At 38.4% G+C, this 14,003-nt stretch overlaps 1 protein-coding gene across 2 annotated transcripts in view; it reads right to left on the bottom strand.

Annotated features, from left to right (window-relative positions):
* Positions 1-14,003, bottom strand: part of RASSF6 (Ras association domain family member 6) — a 150,637-nt gene that overhangs the window by 78,313 nt on the left and 58,321 nt on the right. For both annotated transcript variants that reach the window (XM_064510410.1, XM_064510409.1), the window contains exon 2: positions 5,896-6,065. The gene's annotated coding sequence lies outside the window, so the exon portion shown is untranslated. The remainder of the gene's footprint in view (positions 1-5,895; positions 6,066-14,003) is intronic.

Raw genomic sequence — 14,003 nt, 5'->3', positions numbered from 1 at the left:
CTGAGGAACAGTTAGGACATTTGTACCACAATTAAAGAAAGACCCCTCAGATTTCACCACAGATATCTATATATTTTTGTTCATCTTCTCAGCTTCCCAAATGCATGTGAGCTGCTTCTCTCCTTGGCCCCCCATTCTGCATCTAAACTGTATTACTACAACCCTGTCAGAAGGCCATTCCATAGTATAGCAGCCATCTGTATCCATCCCCCATTCATTTCTCTACTGCCATCCTGATAATTAAATGTAATGCAGGTGTCTGCATTGTCTTCCTGTGCGCAGCTGTTTTCCTGGTCCCTTATTCCACCTTCCTTTCAAACCACTTTCACCTCCTTCTTTCACCAATAGTTTCAGTTTGGTGGCAATAGGACAGTAACAACCATGAAACAGCATAAAAACAACTTCCTGTCATTTCCCTTATTCTCAACCTCCCCATCCTAGGGCAACTGCTTGTTGCAGTTCTGTTCTTGTATTGTGAGCTCTCTGAGCCGTGAACTGTAATTTGTTTCACTGCGTTTCAATTATATTGTTCTTAAAATAACAAAAGTACATTGCTATCTAATGCGGAAATGCTGAAAAAATATAGGAAGACATTGAAAGAAATACTGGAAAGTCCCTAGAAAAGATTCTTAACTCTTCCTTAAAAGAATTCAGAGAATAAAAAGAGTGGTATGCTGACCCCCATTTTTCTTTCTGTGATGAATGTCAACTAACACGAACATCCTGGTTATGTCTCAGGTGACCAATGCTTTATCATTTTTACTTTCTTTTTTTTATGCATTGCTTCCCATTTTGGAAATGACTGCCTTTCTTATGTTGTCACACTACACGGGAAAACCCCAGGAAAATGACACATAGTGCTGGCTTGATATTGCAGACTTGTTCCAAGCTTTGTATTTATTCATGTTTATAACAGCATATTATGACGGACTCCACAGGAAATGGACCCTTTTGAAATCATACAGGCTCTAAAAATTCCACAGACATTTCTGAGTCAGCAAATAGACATTTTGGCTTAGCGTGCAAAAGTGAAAAAAATAAGAATTTTGCCACAGTAAAAGTAAGTCTGTGAGGCTTATTATTGAAAATCATTGTGAACACTTATTTTTAATATTAACTACAAAGTCAGCCTACAGATTTCTGTGAATTTCTGCAGAGGAAGGTACTACATGTGCAAGAATCTGGAGTGTAAGCTTAGAATCAAAGTGTCATGAAAGGAAAGGAACAAGCTGCTTTTCTTCAGTCTCATCTAAAGATTGCCATGGAAACGTTGAAACCCTGTACTATTATAGCTACATACCTACAGTACTTTTAATGCACAGCTGTACCCATGTTTCTTTTCCAAACCCTTCATACTTTTGGCCTGCTCAGCATCTTATGACAATGAATTCCATAGTTTAATCACACTTTGTTGGAAAAGTACACCCATTTAATTGCTTTGAGTATGACACGCAGGATTTTTTTAGTTACCCATTGAGGGTAACCCACTGAGGATGAGGGTTTAGTAGTATGAGGATGTAGTATGAGTAGTAGAGTAGTATGAGGAGTAGATGAGAGTGAGCAGAGGACTTAAGAAAAATCATTCTCTGTTCTTATTTCACATAACATTCATGATTTTATAAATCTTGTCATATTTTCTTTCAGTCATATCTTTTCCAGGCTGATGAATCCTTGTCTGTTTAATTACTCATGGCAAAAAACACGTTGCATACCTTTGAGCAGTCTTGTCACTGTTCTCTGTATGTTTTCTAGTTCTACTATATGCCTTTAAAAATGGGATATGTGGGTAATATCCAAGAAGTGGATGCAAGTTCAGCATAATCATATTTTCTCTTTTTTTATAACTCCTTTCTGAATGATTCCTAAAACTCTATTTGCCTCTCGGACTGCCATTGTACACAGTTCTCTACAAGCAGCAAACCAGTGACACCTAGATCTACTCCTTCAGTGGCAATTGCTAATTTGCAAATCCTCCTGTGCATATACAGGCAGGTTATAGGCACAATTAGGTGTACTGATACTGAGTTACACCTGTCCTTTCATGGAGCAAGCAGTATTGTGACATCTTTCTATCATTCGTTGCAGGCAGACATTGATATACCTATGCTCAATAATTTTGTATCTTTGACGAGTGTTGTCATCTCACTAGCACCGTATTTTCTAAATAGTTTATGAATGTGTTGACCAGAAGAAGACCCCCTTGTTGGCAATCTTCATAAAAAATTACCATCTATTCAAACTGTTATTTCCCTCTATTTTAACTCCTTATCAAGCTATGACAAGTCCAACCATCTTATTCCATTAAGAGCTAAAACTCATGAAGAACATTTCAGATTTTTGGAAAAACAGCCATATTACATTGACCAGACCCCACTCGTCTGTATCTCCACCTCTAGTGGATATGCAAAGTAAGACTTTCCCCTTCACAGGGCACACTGGCTTCTCCAGTACCAGTTTATCAGTTTCTCCTATTCTCTGTTAGAAGGCAGGGAAACTGGGAAAAATCTATTATGTCCTCCATTCACAGATCATTATTTTTCATAGATACACACCCTAAAAATTTGTGGAAATAAAAGCTTATTAGATAAGTAGCTTGCTTTGAGAGCATATTTGGACTAAGTTAATCACCTTTCCTCCGCTGAGCCTTCAGTTTCCAGAGAAGGCAGTGGAATGAGGAGAAGTAAGCAGCTTTTCTGATTCAGCTAATACCATATGCCAGAATTTCAAAACCAATTTTCAAATACTGAAGCAACACTCATACTGAGTGAAAGCTACTGCTGCTGAGGTTGATCTTTTCTGGCTTTTTCCTTGTGACCATTTGCTGGAATGATAGATCCACAGCTCCTAAGAGGATCAAATGAGTAAGTTTACCGCCTAAGTTTGCCTTCTTTATTAAAAAATATATATTGCACACTCCCATAGAAATAATGAGACTTTAGAGAGATTGACCAGGGGGCAGTTCTCTTTTTCCTCCTGTTTTTTAGTTGTTGAGGTCACATTTTCAAGACTGAAAGTAGACAAGAGAATCAGAAAGATACCAAAGATTCTTATCGTCATTATGCCTTCAGATAGCCCTGCTAAAAAATAAAATGGCAATAAAACTACAAAAGCTTGAAACACTCAACACTTCTATTTACCTTGAGAGAGCTACTCCAGAAATGTTCCTATCACCTTTTTTTTGTTTTTATTACATAAGGATATCACTGAGAATGTAGCCTTCTCTCATATCCAGGGGCATGGATTTCATCCTTCTCTCGGCCTACGGTTTCGACAAAGTCAGGGAAATAAGAGTATTTATGGTTCTTGGTTTCGTATCTGTACTTTCTTCAAATCTTTTTGTTGGTATGAAATTGGGATCAAGACAGAGCTGTGAAAATGCTAAGAGGAACTGGAATGAATCACTTGTGCTCCCAGAACTGAGAAAGAAGAACACCAGGCCTGCGGGCTGGGCCTCCCATCTCTGCCCTTTGAACTATCCCTTGGACTGTTATGGACCATGCAGACAGCCTCGATGGCACTAACCAGGTTAGAAGGCTGCATGCACTGTCCTCACAGCCGATGCAAGTCCAAAGTTTCTCCAACTGAGCGTTCATATTGTATTTCAAGGCAGCAGGGAATCCATTTGTGCCACTAAGCCTTTTGGGTGAAGAAGAAAGCAGGTACTGCTTGGCAGGGGCTAGGATTATATACTGGGAAAAGCACAGGTATTTGGATGCTAGAAGTGTGATTGACTTGAGGATGCTCCCAGCAGTAGAGCTGAGGGGTATCTGGCCCTTGAGTTCCTGCTCAAGCCTCTGCCCCTTAAGCTACTCTCTTTTTTGTTGCATCTCTCTTTAATAGTCTTGTTACCACAGCACACTTGGTGAATTACAGGAATTGGGTGGTGCCAGGGAGAATTTCCCTCCAGGAAATACTGAATGACTTAAGAGAAAGATAAAGGTAGGTAGCTGATAGGAAAGCAAGCCTTAATTCTGAGAAGAGAATTTTTTTTAACTCTTTGAAGTGTATTCTTTCCTTCTCTACTGTTTGATGAAGTGTATGACACATATGGGGCACACATTTGCCTGTCCTCTAGGCTATCATCTCTGTTCTCCGTTTTGACAGACTTTCATACAGGTAAAAGAGAAGTGATATCTTCCAAGCACAACAAAGGATTAAAGAGCATAAGGTGAAACATCATCTGCCACCATCCCAACCTGGCTGATGACAGAACTGGGTTGTATATCCCTTCCCCATACATCCAAACTGAAATTTTCCAGGGTGTCTAAGCGACTTAAGATTCTAAGCTCCACTGATGTCCAGCTTGGGTTTTTCCTTTAACTGAAACTACCCTAAATTTATGTGAATTAAAACTAAAGAAGGTTCTTTGGGAGAATCTGGAAGTATATATCTAAAACCTTAGGAAGCTTTGAAACAAATGGTCAAAATCCATTTGCAAACAGAGACAGTCAAGATGCTTGTATTTACGCAAATCTCCTTGGCTGACAAGAAATGACTTTTGACCGCAGTAGGGGAAGCAGCCATAACAAAAGAGAGGATTAATTTCTCGATTTGTTTAGGTGGGCCCCTCTTTCCTTACAATGTGCTTACATCAAACAAAGTGGGCCATTGTAGGTGCTTTTTTCACATAGGCAGAAAAAAACCCAGAAATTAGCTTTATGTTCAAATCTACAACACTGATTTTGAAACATAATTCTAGAATTTTTGCTAAAACCACATATCCCGGAAAAAGTGCCAAGTCTTAAAACTTATCAGCTATTATCATACTAAAAATACAAAATGGTGAGTTGATATGAGTATGGAAATATGTTGCCCAAGAAAATAAGTTACAGAAATCACTAAGTAAAGCTATACTGCTGATAAATTTTGAATGGATTTTTTTCTATAAATTGTGTGTATCTCATTTTTGTTTACGTTTCTTTCATTAGCAAGTTTTCTAACATGAACAGTAAGTTCACTGGAATACAGGATGAGATATCACTCACATGAAAGTTTTATCTTTTGCAACATTTAGGAATTTTCTGTTACACAACTAACCACAGAATTTGAAGAGTGCAGTATATAAACAAGAAGAATTATACTTCTCAGATGTCCATAATCCTCTAGAACAAGAGATAGCTCCATAGATTGAAATTTTTTATCTAATCATGAATGGCACTGCTGCTGCTCTTCTCCTGATCTCGGCCACTGCATCCACAGGTCAGCAAATTTTTCAAACCCTTAGGACTATAACCAGAGTAGCTTTCCAAAGCGCCCAGTGAATTACTTGTTAAAACATGAGTGTGTTTTATATGCATAGGCGGTGACAAAAACACTGAAAAATGATCTTCAGTTTCATCAGGTTACACTCATTCAGAAACTCCATACTTGCTCTGAACAAACACCTGGTACACATTTAAAGAAACAGTACATTCATGTTAGAAAATGATTTCTGTGCCCTATTTTCTACTTGTCTATCCTCATTCTCTTCAACTTAAGTAAGATCCTTCTGTATCTAGTTTGTATCTGTTCTTCTTCTTTTGACTTCGGATAACTGAACCACAGTTTATTGCATCACATTTCTTACCCTTTGCAACAATTTTTATACATGAAACAGGATTGTACAAATAGAAAAAGCATCCATATACTCATACTCAAAGCAATAAAAAATAAATATTTGCAAAGGCATAAATCTAGATTTAATATGACATAATGCACCACAGACTGTGGAGGATGGATTTAAAAACAGATATATAATATAGAAGAATTACTTAACGTTTTGCTTTTAGTTCTAGGCGCTTGAAGATAAACCTTCAGATTTTTTAAATGTTTAGGCACTTTAGCACAAGGAACAGAAGCAATCGTTCAGTCAAGTTTTGTGAATATGAGAATGATTATAACAACTACATGCCTTACCAGGTCCAGCTGATGAAACACTCTGCTTAACAGCCACAATTCCATCTCTCTTTCACATGTCGGGCCCTGGCAAGGCTGGGCTGTGAGCTCTGGTGCCACTGTATCAGCATTTCCAAGGTCATCTCTCACAGAGCCATTCAGGTTGCGTGACGGATCCACAGCAGAACTCACTGTCAAGTGATAAAGTCATGTAAGTGCCTTTGCAAAAATTTTTTTCCCCTTAATTTAGCAGGAATCAGCTTTGGGCCACATTGGTGAAGGAACTTCTCAGAGCTGCAGGCAGACTTCACTAAGAGGAAGGATAATTACCATTTTAAATAAAATACTGTATCTCAATATGAACCTAGATTTTCATAGTCTTCAACTCTTGCTATTTTCCTGTAATAGGGCTTATATATCCTCAGGGATGACCACTATAAAATTTTATAATCTTCTTTAGATATACTGGTGAGCTTTTTAAACATTCAACAAAACAGTCTAGAGCCATTATATAGGCAAATCTTCGTCAAAATTTCTTAATTTATACTGATTTAGGAGAGAAGTATTAGTTTCCCTTTATAGGAATGGGCAAGCTCTGATGAAATACTGCCTTGCCTTAGTGCTAAAATTCTCCTCAATGTAATGAGAACCTCCTTGAAGCTTGAGCATACAAGATCAAATGCCAGATACTGTCACCCTTGCTCTCACAAACTCTGTTAAGTAGGTACAGTGCTTCCCTGAGTGGGAGTGAAGAATGCATTCCTCTGCTGAGAGATCAATGAGAATAAAACAAAGCAAAACGAAAGTAATTATACTTACAAAGTCAGGAAACATCCAATATACACAAAGACTCAGGAAAGGGGAGAGCATACAACTTTGTTTTCATTTCACTTCTTGGTGAATACAGGTTATTACATTGATGAGGTCCTCACTGGCCTTTTAAAATTTTTTCATGACTTAGTTTTTAGACGCATCAGCTTCCCACTCAGGTTCTGTGCCATGGCTACAAAAAGAAGGCCACCTGGAAGTATGGCTATATGGCTAAGGGAAAGAAGAGAGTGGCAGCTGATCTTCTGGCAGCAGTAACAGTTTATGCAGGCTTACAATGACAGCCTAAAAACAATCACTAGATAGATATTTGGCCTTTCTTATTTCCTCTCTTTTGCAGTGCTGCTCTGAAGAAGGGCAGGGAAAAGTGCCTAAATGCTACTGTAGCATGGGGTGCAGCGCATCAGAAAAAACACATTTGGCAAAGAGCCCAACAACACAATTTCCATATATATCTCATCCTTTCAGGCAACATGAATGTTTCTCAAATTTCTTTGTCTATTCAAGGCTAAAAAAAAGTAAAAAGGAGAAAACAATACCATCAAGTCAAAACCTACAGTTAAATAACTCTGACAGTTCTTAAGATGAATTTCTCAAAGACTGATCCCTCCTCTTGCTCACATGCGTCTCTGATGAGGGAGGGATCCCACTCCCATGTTTTTTCTGATTTGGCAGGCAATTGTAGAATTATGCTTAAGTACAGGATAGTTAGGAAAGTATGATTTTTGAATTAGCTTCTTTAGCCTCTTCTCCTTCCAAACAAATGTTCAGACACTACTTGAAGACAAGAGAGGAAAACCTAATTTCATTCAGAAGGAAACATTCTGTAACAGTGTAAATTGTGTTAACTTCCTACTTCTAAAGCATCCTTTCAACAACATCTTCAAAAGTTTTGATGGCTCTAATATATGCCATTCAGTGTAACTGGAAGGACTGGACTAGAAAAAGGGTGCTGCTAAGCCAGATGACAACTGGTAATCATTTAACAAGTTTATCAGTGCCATACACTTGCAGGGCAGATGTATTTATATTAAACTTTGCCTTGCTGTTCTTCAATCAGCAAACTGGGAAAGATTTCCCTTTCTAAAGTAGCTCAGGTACATTGAACCAAAAATATCCTGAGTCTCAGTCACCCTGAGGCCAGGCTGCACAATACTGACTATGGAAAAAAAATCAGTCAAATTCATGAAACAGCAGTTTTGATGCTGTCATTTGGGGGCCCTATTTACTGTGTTCTAGAATAATGTTTTTTATACATTTAAAAGCTCATAATTTCAGTGGAATGCTATTTTTTCCCCTCCTGTTTTAATTTTGATTTTTGTTGTCTCATTTCTGTAAGCATTCAAAGTTTTTTCTCTTTGTGTGAGAATTTGGCTGGCAGGTCAATTTATTTATGTGTATACTTATTTTGTTCAGCCACTGTAATGTATTGCAGATAATGTGCCTACAAAGTGTTTGTTCTAACTGAATCGCTTGCAACAACTCATTGGATTTTCCTACAACAAAATGACACACACAGTAAATATGGACATGTTTACTTTCTTAATTGGTCTTTTTTTGACTTGAACTTTTCTGGAAGTAAGAAGAGCTAAACTGTGCATTTTCAGCAGTTTGCATTAATAACTGCAAATTAGTAATGCTTATCTTTGGTTCACAAAATTTCATCAGATCAGAGCTTCATGAAGAGGATTAGACACAGGATTCTGGAAGAAAAAATGTTGTTTCCATAGTTTGTCCCTAGCTCTTTGTTTCCTTAGATGAATGTTCATTTGGGATTGGCCTCAGAGGTCCAACAGAAGTGAGTCCCAAGCCGGAGCTTGGGAATGGCAGACTACATTTCTATTCAGGTCCAGGGGTATAGCTGAAAAGCACAAGTGACCTTGAGTGGCCCATTATCTTTAGGAGTGAGGGAGCCATGGCCATAAAGTTACGGTTGAAACTACAGACTATATCTATCGACCAGAAGGTATCACATGAACCTCGTAGATGGCAATTGAAAATGAAGGAAAGGAAGCGGTTCTTCAAACAACATTTGATTAAGCTGAAGCACACAGAAAATGAATCAGTTACTCACTCTCTCTTCTGATCTGAGAACTATGGTCATCACACAGAGCTGGGAGAAGCAAAGTTCAGATAGATAAACAATAGGACGTAGTTCTCCATGCACCAGATAGTTGACTTGGGGAACTCCTTACCTAAATATTTAGTGGATTTCAAAAATTTACAGGGGCTGAAGGTGAAATTCAACAACAACATAGAAGAAAACCCAGTGAAGACACCTAGGTGCACCAAAATGTCATCCTGATCAGTAAATGCCTGCTCTGAAAATATCTGAATATTCTGAATACTCTGGAAATACTAGAAAATACTCTGATTTGAATCCCTATTCTGAAAGGGTGTGAGAGTATTCTGGACAAGTAGCACTAAATGCTTGTCCTATTTTTTCCCTCTTTTCCTAGGCATCTGCTACTGCTACTAGCATACTGCTACTGGTCCAGGTCAGGGACAAATTACTAGGTTGGATGTATCTTTGCTCTGATCGAGCATGGCCATTCTTATGTTTTTTGAGCACACATCAGGATCCAATACAATTTATAAACAAAACGTAAAAGTGATGTCAGAGATGCAAGCACTAGGGTACTTGCCTGAGTCAGATTTATAAAGATTGTGTCTGATAGCAGCTATTTAATAATGTTTTCTCAGAGAACAAAATATTTAAAGGTTATTGTTCAATCATTCTTCTCTTTCCCTTACAACTATTATTAAGTGTCAAGAAAACAGATATGAAGCATGATATATGCAGTATCATTTCCTCATAATTTCAGGACATACTCAGAAAGAAATTCAGCAAAATAGCAAGCTTCTGTGATACTAACTCAGTTTCACACTAGGCATTATGAGCACTGTGTAACAGTGCCACTGACTCCACCACTGACCTCAGCTCAGGCTTTTACTGACTGCTCCGATATCTATAGAGGGCCAAGCAAAAACAAAATATCCTTACTGTCCTGTTCCTGGCAAATTGTTGTTCTAGCTCTTAAGAGCTGTGAACACCATCTGTTGCTGATAAAGAACCGTCTCCACCTACACAGAAATGCAAGAACCAGTACCTGAAGCAATTTTGTATAAACATTTCTGCCTCACTGACGGGAACCCGAAGACAGTGTTTTGCTGTGGAAAGGCAGTAATCGTTTTCAAGCACACAGGCTTAATCGCTAAAACACTGTGACTCACTGTATAGATTGTTTCCTTTTACAGCATCAACAATCAGATATGACTGATATAAAGTGTACTTTGTGACCCTGCATTCAAAGAAGTGCTCTAAGCTGCAATGCTGGAAATCCTGCATTTTCTAATTTTAAGAAAGGCTGTAAATTAAGTGACCATATTCTGAGTATTTCTGAACACCAGGTATGTGGTCTGAGTCAGAAAACAACTGTTTTCATTCATTATTTTTTTCCCATGTTACACTAATTTTTAAGATCTCTGACAGCTTAAGAATTTTCCAATTCAATTATATCACTTTAAATCAGAAATGACTGAAATTCCATTGAATTCCAATATAGCTGGGCCCTGATATTAAAGATTTACATACATATTCAGGGGAACTTTTTTCACAGCACTTACAGGGCAACGGTACTTTATCAATGGACGTGCTTAGTTCCAGTTGATTTCAATGACAGTTAAGTATGTTGGGTTTCCAGAGGAAACACCAGGAAAAAAAGGCTCTTGAGGGGTACAAGGGGAAAGGCATAAAGAGGATGCATTTTGGCTTCAGTACGGGAAAACAGTAACAGCAGACAGAACGGTGTTGGAAGCACAATGCATAACACAGTGGCAATTCTAGCAGGGTTTTTAAAAGCACAGATTCACGTTAGGCATCTAACGTTCTTTGACATAAGAGATGAGCAGCAGTTTGTGGAAAAGGACATAAAGGTTTTAGCTGTGACCCACAAAGTGACGCTAACTGGCAAATGACAGGGAGAACAGTTCACATACAGTGGAAAATACTTTGCTCTTTTTGCGCTAATGAGGCATCCACTGGAGCATGGTTTTAATTCTGAGCACTGAAATAGCAGAGAAGGCTCAGAAGACAACATGAATCATACAATTTTAAGGAAGTCTGACCTATGAGGAAATAATCAAAGAATTGCAAGTTCTTAATCTAGTCTAGAAAGGAGAAGCTGGAGAGGAAACACTGATATATCTTCTTATATGTAGGCAGTCTGCAGAAAGGAGACAGAGGTCAGTCGTTTGGTTGCTCACTGCAAGGGTGGAGTGAAAAAACAGCTTACTTCTCCACGAAGGAGGTACTCCTCAGACGCTAACTTTCTACAAGGAAGTTAGGGGAAGTTTACACACTGGGATAAGTTATCCAGGAAGGCTGCTGAATCCTTATCATTCTTATCTCCACGAAGGAGGTACTCCTCAGACGCTAACTTTCTACAAGGAAGTTAGGGGAAGTTTACACACTGGGATAAGTTATCCAGGAAGGCTGCTGAATCCTTATCATTCTTAAACACCTATCAGGGAAGGACTGGGAGATCAAAATCTTCAAGCAGAGGTTAGACTGGGCCGTCCTATCAGGTCCGTCAGCATGCTGCATTTCTGGCTTTCTATGGAAAAAAAAGAAAAAAGGAGGAAAAAAAGCTTTCCAGATGCTACTTTGCACATTTTCAGCACATTACACACAAAGATATGGGGGGTGTGATAGCGATGAAAAATCCACTGCAGGTATAATAAAAACTCAAGTAACATTTTCCTCTAAATGGGTTGCAGGAAACTGTCTGCTATGGTTCCTTACTGCTCATTGCCAGTACACATAACAAACATCTCAGCAATTATGGAAATGCTTCAAATAAATAACTACAAGTAAGTTTCTCAGTCCGCCATACAATTAATGAAGCCTCATCTCCTCTGGAGTTGGATTAAGCCTTGAGCTCTGATAGCATTTTTCCTGTAATTGGGGCATAGGGTCTCTCACTTCTGAATTTCAGAGTGGCCAATTTAGATTGAGCTTGTGTTGCAGTTTTCCCCTTATTGAGAGTATTGTTTACACCTGGCTGCCTATTTCCAAGAACTTCTTACAAGCTGTATCTTTTTCAGGTTCCTTCTTTTCTGCCTAATTAAATGACATAGTTCAAAAGTAACTACAGGGGGTTGGGGAGACAAGTGGTGAATGCAAAAGGTATATTCCCTCAGGAAATCAGGTTAAAACAATGTCTTAGAAGAGATAATAATAAAGACAATACTAAGGTGGGGTAAATGGCAATCTTAATTTGCCAAGACTTAAAACTTATAGATACTGTCCGAATCTGAAATGGTATGTCCTCAATGACAAAACGCACTTTAAAAGCACTTGATTATACCTATGTAGAGGAGTGTTGGTGACTATGTATGTTAGTGCCATGGCATATTCTCAAATAAATCATAAAATACATAAGGCACATGCAGAGTCAAATCAGTTCTACACTAGAAACATTTACTGGCACAAAGATGTTGGGAAAATGGACAGAAATTAGGGCCTAGAGGTTGAGGTCACTGTAAGACATCTAAGGATGCAATTATTTCAATTATTTTCCTTGATCCGGATTTGCAGCTAAATGAGTAGCTCATATAAGCATGCCTACGGGTGAAACAACTCAAGGCCTTTCCACTTGCTTGGTTCCATTCTCCATATTGCAGTACTTTTCAAAAAGATCCCAAGTCTATCAGTTCACACATCTAATTAATAGTGGAAGTTATTTTTAGCCATTAAAACCTACACAACACAACACAACACAACACAACACAACACAGGATCTTCTGATTTCTGCTCTGATTAAACTGAACACTTTAAAAACAGAGTGGGCATGGAAGATCACACAGGCACCGTGAACACTGAAAAACTGATGACATCCAAATAAAGGCTTTTTAACACCTTGAGTGAGTTCCAAGTTGGTAGCACTCCCCTGAACAAATCCTACCTGGGTTTTCTGCAGGCTAAAAAGCAGTTCGTATATAGCAACTTATTCCCCACTTCTTTGGGGATAACAGTCAAAAAAAGGTAAAAAGAGGCAGCAGAAAGCTATATTTCATCCCTCTTACTATTCAACAGCCCGCGGAACTGGCAGGAGAAGAGACAGGAGCAAGCTACACCTCACAAAGGCAGTTCATACAGGCCATGTAACAGTTGAGTGACAGGCAGTTTTATTGTTTGCACTGCTCTTTTTGCTATTAATTTTATCCGACATGTCTTTTAGAAATAAGAATATTTTTTTCCCTACATCAGGTCTGAAGTTACAAATCTCTTGAACTTTCTTATTGTATCTCAAAAACAAAGTGCTTCAACTCACATTAAGGAAATAGCAAGGACATTCAAAACTTGGGGAAAATCCATACATGCACTCAGATACCCAGTGTGGGAATTGTAGTATTAAAATAATACAGCTATTCGCCCTGGCACTTCAAATAGTCAGTTAATACTGTGAAATAACAAACAAGAGATTATCATTCAATACTCCAAGCTAGGTATTTCTAAGTAAAAATAAAAATCATACAGAATCTGATTTATAATTCCAGAAATTTTAAAGCAGTCACAAAGCAAGAAACGGAAGATGGGATGTGCCCAGTTTATCATCAACAGGAACCAAGGTCTGAAGTGCTTCATGTGGGAGACAAGACCTTCACCACCATGTGAGATGATAGTAACTGGTTTTGGAAGAAACAGAAATTTTATTGCAATGCAAATTTGTTTCTTGTAGAACAGCAAATAAAATAAAGGATATAGAATTGTTTGGTATTTGAACTCCACCCTGTTTCAGGTGAAACCAAAGAAGTTCAGTCTTTTATTTGCTCAAGGAAACTGAGACATTATTCAGAAAACAACCTAATCATAATTAGCAGAGCATATATCCTCATTTACTCAGTCAACTGCACTGTTTCACTCATTGCTTGTCTGTGCTATTGTGCATTTGGTACTTTGCTTCTACACTTACAGCTGATTTTTTCAGAAACTTTCATGGTAAGTGTGGTAGTTTGGGTTCCTAAAAGCATCCTCTCTCCCTCCTTCCTGTTTTGAATGCTCAAAACATTTTGGAGACAGTGTGCAAGTCCTTTTCAATCCATGTGCCACGTGTACTGCCCAAGGACATTGTTAGGGGATGGTTAGGTCCTCAGAGGTTCACAGCTTCACAGAACTGAAGAAGATCAACACAACTGTCTGCTTTTTTCTCTCAAGGCTGGCACAAAAGTAAAATGCAGCTGATCTTAGCTCAGTCTTTCTCTTCCTCCCAGCGAATGTCCTCCAGTGAGAAGGAAAG

The sequence above is a fragment of the Dromaius novaehollandiae genome, chromosome 4, assembly GCF_036370855.1.
Source record: "Dromaius novaehollandiae isolate bDroNov1 chromosome 4, bDroNov1.hap1, whole genome shotgun sequence".
NCBI lineage: Eukaryota > Metazoa > Chordata > Aves > Casuariiformes > Dromaiidae > Dromaius > Dromaius novaehollandiae.
This window is presented reverse-complemented; position numbering and strand designations above follow the sequence as displayed.